This window comes from Tigriopus californicus, chromosome 2 (assembly GCF_007210705.1).
Source record: "Tigriopus californicus strain San Diego chromosome 2, Tcal_SD_v2.1, whole genome shotgun sequence".
NCBI classification, from domain to species: Eukaryota; Metazoa; Arthropoda; class Copepoda; order Harpacticoida; family Harpacticidae; genus Tigriopus; species Tigriopus californicus.
Window position 1 is genome coordinate 876,647 of NC_081441.1, and position 6,853 is coordinate 883,499.

Below are 6,853 nucleotides of genomic sequence, written 5' to 3' on the forward strand. Positions count from 1 at the left end.
CGTTGGACCCACATTGCATAATCTTAAACGCCCATTGAGGGATTACAATACCCAGCGGCTTATTTGCGATCGTTCCAATCCTAAGGTGGACCCCTGCTCAGTTAGTCCTATGGGACTAGCCTCACCGTGCCGGGTGTGATGTGTCAACCCCTTCTGTTACAACGGACTCCTTCCTTGCTGTTTACAGAACTTGCCAGCAACATTCGTGATCTTTGCCATCGCCGCCCTTTTCCATCGCCAGTCGACTCTTATGTTCCTTCCAGTCTCCAGTCTGTTCCTATACGTTTGGTTGAGAGTGGATCGCGTCAGCTCCCTCGAACCCCCGTATGAGGGTCCTTACAAAGTTTTTCGGTTTTCGGCAAAAACCACTTTCTTCTGGACGTCAATAACAAAACATCGTTCTATTTCTATTGATCGTTTTGAAGCCTGCTACTCCTCGACTTTGGCCTCTCTGGTTCCCTGTTACGACTCGCGCAGCCGACGTGTGGTTTCCGCCGGAAAGAATATCGTCCCGGATGAATCCGGATCTGGCCGGGGAGGTCTTTGTAGCCGGTGCTTGCTCGTGTACTGCTTGCTCTGTCATGTGATTCATTAGTTTGTCATCCACTCACTTCAATCAGAATAAACTGGTTAAAGTGCTCCACATAATTGACCACTTCAAGAACGCGAAGATGCTTCTCAGAAAATGTAAAGAGTCGGATTCCAATTTTTCTTCTGCCCTTCACGAATTTCGATGCTTGCCTCGTCCAAATGGCTTAAGCCGAATCAGCTATTTTTCGGGCGTCGTCCTCGCGGTCTTCTTCCTCTCTCGTTAGTCAGGATACCTACGATCCTGCACTTTTTCTTGCTCGGAATTCTCAGAAATTAGCCAAAACGCTCAATTTGACGATTCAGCTAGATCTTTATCTCATTTGTCGCCTGGCACCGTCGTTCTCGTGCAGCATCCTGTTAGCAAAGTGTGGGGGCAGACTTCTAAAGTAATTCGAGCCCTCGATAATGATCGATCATACGAGCTAGAATGTAACGTCTCTGGCAAGCTTTTCCGACGTAAACGAAATTCATTCTGTGGCCACCCTGAACGACGAACGGGCGTGGAGTGGTCGGGCATCAGAGATTGCTCGGAGTACCCACGACGAGATCTATCATCCGCACGTGTAACGACCTTTTTTATTAGAATATACATCATCTAAACTACATGGTGGCAGCGGTGTCTCTAAGGTGAGGATTCGCAAGATCAGTGGCGATAGCTGATAAATCCGCCAGAGCGGAATCCACAAGAGCCAAAAAGTGAGGAGGAAGCGGAAGAAAACTCGGTGACGATGCCGTTTCGATTTCGCCCGTGCCCAATCGAGGGTGATAGTTTAGTGGATTATATGAAATACTTCGACCGGTTGCGCAATAGCAATGGGATGGACGGATGTGGGAGGCCGCCAGGTTTTTCCGGGGATGCTCGAAGTCGGGTCAAATGTGTTAGAGGACCTAGACCCCACAACTTTGCAAAGCTTGATCGCCATCAAGGCGCTCTACTCCCAGCTGAAGAACGATTCAGGGAGGCAAGCCGTCAACGATTCTTTTTGGGATTTGTCGATGAAATCAAAGGAACAGTACAAGAGTATTTAGACGATGTAAGAACGGTTCAGGAATGTTACTCTCAAGTTTGCTAAAGCAATCGCGATCAACTTGTACGAGATCGGTTTGTCCATGGGCTTGCCTCCCACCTGAAGGTTGTGGTCTTGAACCAGAAATCTGAGAGAAGTTTTGGAAAATGTCGTACAAGCCGCACTTATGGCCGAAAGTGTCAAACAAACTTGGAGGATGCATCGGAAGAAAGATTGGAAGAGGGACAACAAAGACTTCACAGGAAGACGCCAAGCCAGCTTGGATGACCCCAGGTTGAAGGAGGAAGGTGCTTTAAATGCGGGAGACCTAGACCATATCGCAAAAGGTGCCGAAAGAAGCGCAGTTTCAACCGCCATCAGCCGAGCTAAGGAGCATGGAGATAGGGGAAGTATTCTCGTCCACGGATCAAAGCCGTCATCAATGGGTGCAAGACCATAGCCTTGGTTGAACACAGGGGCTACAGATAGCGTTCTTCCCATGAGCCAATTCGTTGCATCAGAGCAAGATGAATACAAGTTCAGAACGGCATCAGGCGAGAAATTGAGGATTCAAGGCAAACTGCCGTGCTATGTCAAGATCGGAGAGTGGGAACTGGAACACACATTCTTCGTGGGAAATGTAAGTTCGGTCACGCTAGGGATGGATTTCCTTGGACCGAACCGTGTAAACGGTAGAGGCAGCTACAAGGCCATTAAGTTTGAAGAAGTATAGTGGAAACAGGCTTGACTTATCAACCGAAATTCGGGCGGAAGTGCAATTTCCGTGATCGAAACAAAGGGGAAAGACGAAAATGTGTGGAGGGTCGAAACGATTTACGGCTGAGGACTTGACAAGCGAAAAGCCTTGGTGCCGAGGAGAGGGCAAAGGAGGTGCCTCTTCCCGATGAGGTCGAGAAATTAAAATATCGAGGTTCCATGCGGTGTTCAATGGTCTTTGGAAAAGCAAGTTTGGGTTGAACATGAGATAAAACAGGCAATGCCTCGCCGATTTGTCTGCCGTCTCATCGAACGCCCAGTTCATCTCATGGACAAGGCAAGTGAAACCATTAAGGGCATGAAAAAAATGGTGTAGTGGGAAAGCCAGAGTCCATGGTGCTCCCCGATTGTGGTTGATCAAAAGAAAAATGGTGATGTCAGAGTCGCAATCGACTATAGAGGGTTAAACGAAATTTCAGAAAAAGACGCTTTTTTCCATGCCCAGAGTAGACGAGTCCTTAGAGTTGCTAAGGGGCTCTACGGTCTACTCTGTGCTCGATTGTAACCAAGGTTACTACCAATTAGATTGGCTCAACAGGATCAAGAGAAGACTGCAATTTCGATTTCGCGGAGAACTGCTAGAGTTCAAGAGGATGCCGTTTGGGTTAGCGTCGGCGCCGGCGACGTTCTGTCGATTGATGAGAATGATATTCGCTAATGAACCTAACATCGTTGTGTACTTCGACGACATTTGCATTCACTCAAAAAATAAGGAGGACACCAGAAGCAATTTAACGAGGTGTTGGAACTGCTGGAGGAGTGCTGGCCTATCGCTAAACTTGAAAAAAGTGTCGATTTTTTCAAACGGATGTCGAATTTTTGGGATTTCTGAGTGACAGGAAATACGATCAGACCAACAGAGTCAAAGTTGCACACCATGAGGGAATTCCCAGACAAAAGACGCAAAAGAACTCAAACGATTCTTAGGGATGACCGGATACTATCGGTCCTTAATGGCCAATTATGCTGTACGAGTTCGAGAATTGCAGATTTTGGCGGCCAAGAGCTCGTCATTCTCTTGGGAAAACCGCCATCAGGAGGCCTTTGAAGACATCAGAGGCGCTTATGTTCTGAGTTGATGAGGAGTGATGCCGGATCTGTCCAAGCCCTTCATTGTCAAAACAGACGCCAGCCTTCAAGGGATCGGATCATATTGTTGCAGGATCAAGATGGAGAGAGAGTGGTTTTGGAATATGCCAGTAAAGCATTCTCAGCCACAGAGAAACGGTATCCAATAATTGACAAGAGGCTTATGCTATTATGTTGCCGTTGAGCGCTGGAAATTTCTTATTAGGAAAAAATTCACGTTGTACAACCGATCATCGGCCGTTGGCTGGCTGAAAAACAAAGAAGGATTGCCGTGGAAGCTGGGTCGATGGCATTGCGACTCTCTGATTCGCAGTTTGAGATCAAATACATCCCAGGATCGGCAAACAAGGATGCTGATTGTCTATCACGTGCGGTGGCTAGTATTTCGCCATCTGGGGAGCATCTAAGAAGAGAACAAGAAGCGGACGAAAGCTTTGTGAAGGAAGGCAAGACGAACCGTCCAAGTTCGATATCCGGCAAGGAACTTGGTACAAAGCGAGTCAGGACGGCTGGCGAATGTGATCCCTAAGTCTTACCGAAACAGATTTGGGATGAATTCCACACGAACCTGGGACATGTTGGGCAAGCCAAGGTGAAAGAGTTGGTGAGTGCAAGATTTATTTGGCCAAAGATGCGAGAAGCACATTCGTTTGTGGTCAAGAGAGTGCGAGGAGTGCGCCAAGAAGAAAGATTTCTTACCTGCTCCTCCATCTGCCCCAATGGTCATAGTGGATTACAGCCGGTTAGAACTATGGAAATAGTCGCTATTGATGTCGTTGGTCCATTGCCGTGTGCCAACACCGGTGAAAGGTATCTTTTGGGTGTTTCTGGACTGTTTCACCAAATGGACAGAAGCCAAAGCCGTTCCAAGTTGGGGGCTCGAGTTCTGGTGGAATGGTTCACAGAGTCTATATTACCCCGGTTCGGTGTACACGAGAGTTGGTGTTAGATCAAGGATCGTATGGCTTCAAGAGAGTTTCGTGAATTTTGTGAAGATATGGAATCACACAAACGTTTACGGCTCCTTATCATCACCAATCAAACCCGTGGAGAGGGTGAACCGGTCACTGATGAATTTATTGCGAATGCATTGTGAACGAAAAACAGACTGATTGGCCGTCTCATGTGCCAACTGTGCTGTTCGCATACCGCGCTACAATTCATGAGTCCATTGGCAAATCGCCTAGTGAGGCTATTGATGGGATACCAACTGAGGTTTCCCTTGGATCTGAGAAATTGGGGTTTGTTCATGAATCAGCAACGTGTTTGGACGAATTACAAGAAGAGGATGATTCATTATCGCCAGGAGGCCCGCATCGCGTTAAAAAAAGTCCATGAAAAGCGCAAAGAAGCATATGACAAAGCCAAGAAAGTGACATCGCGGGAGCTCCAAGTCAATGAGCTAGTGTTTCTCCGTCGCCATCAATACGCTCAGAGGGACAAGCAAAAAACTGGCGCCCAATGGATCGGTCCCTTTAAAGTGACTCAACGAGTCAACGATGTAAACTGGCGAATCGAAGGGGATGGAGGAATCTCGAAAATCGTCCATGTGAACTTATTAAAACGATGTACCGGCCCTAGCAAAGGATCGTTGGGACACTGCGGAGGACGAGGCCGTCCCAAACAAAAAAAAATAAATAAATAAACCCGGATTCTGTCTGATCTCGGCCATTCAAAAAAAAAAAAGACCGCCGTCCGAGATGGGAGGGAGGTGTGGCCACCCTGAACGACGAACGGCGTGAGTGGTCGGGCATGAGAGATTGCTCGAAGTACCCACGACGAGATCTATCATCCGCACGTGTAACGACCTTTTTTATTAGAATATACATCATCTAAAACTACAATTCGCCAAATATCTTACCACCGATGCAAATCTCGATCATTTGAATATTCCTCCTCCTCGCGTTCCTTCTCCAGTAACTGTTCCTCTCTCGACCGCTTCAGTCCCCCTTCCTGCTCCTCTTCGCCGTTCCAAACGTCTTGCCAAATAGCAAGAACCATGGGAAACCGTGCTGGCCGAGATCTCAACGCATCTAATCATCTCAACCATACCGAGATAGCCAAGACTCGTGTCTCGAGTACTTCGAGCGGATTCCACTTTCTCGAAATCCACTCTACTTCTGCAGGTGTTGGTGCCGTCACCATCATCGTCGTCTTGGTGGTTCTGTTCATTCTGTGCCGCTGCCTTACGTGGTTCCAGAAGCACAACGTTCGCCATGATTCATATAAGGCCTTCTATCGTCAGAACGCTCAAGATGTGGCCTTCTACCCTCGTGCGCCCATTCCTCCGGCCCAAGCCTCCCTACCTTATTACGGCCGCCTGATTGCCAGCTCTCAAGACCGTCGAAGATTTCCAGTCAGTCTTCCCAGACAAACCGTTTGAGAATCGATTCCGAGACTTGCTGATATCTATTCATCGTTTTTAGTTCCGATTAATTTTAATTCTCTGTGGTATTTTCAAAATTTTAGGTTCATTTGATATACCCAAAAATCTGGGGGGAGATCTACTATTCTCTCTATTCTATGTTATCTCCGTGTACTATATAAGTAAATATACGGCTCGATTCGAGTCAGTAAGCTTCCAACACTTGAGATCCTAATTCATGTCTTGCATTGTATAATACTGTACTTACACAAGAAATACTATTAATGGTGAAACAGTATATCAAGAGTTTCTTGTTCTTCATTCTTTGGGACAGTAGCGTTGGCTCTAAAAACCCTATAACCGGAGATCTTTAGATAGGTCTAAACAACTTAAGCCCTAGTAAAATAGGTGCTCTCTTTAAAGGGCGCTATCTTGGCGGGTAACCTATTGCTAGGGTCAGAGACTGGATAGTCTCATGTTCCGTTGATGTTTTGGGAAGCAAAATAATTTATCTGGAAAAGGGAGACCTTCAATCTCATCCTTGTACTCTTAGGTATTCTCTACCAACAGGATCTGTGTAGGCTGCGTGAGCCAAAAAGGCCAATATTCCGTTGTAGTTTCGATCTCCATAACAGGACACACTAGAGTCCCTAGGACACACAAAAATCTTTACGACCGTATGCACGACTTATAACATGAAAAAAGACTTTTTTTTCAACAATTGGCAGTGAATACTACCTGTTGAAATTTAGCTAAGCTAAAGACAACTTACTATTATTAACATTATTAACAATGTCCAATTCATTTGCTGTTGGTCAGACGCAGTGATTTGAGTTCAATAGGGGGATAGGTGGTAAAAATGGGGCTGATAAAAAAAAACAGTGATTTGAGCCCAAAACTGAAGGCAAAACTATGCAAACATATATATTATCTTATTTCATTTCTCTCTGGATGTATCAATTTCCATCAAACAAGTAAACTGTTTTTCAAGGGATCATTATGTGAATATCAAGTAAGCATATTG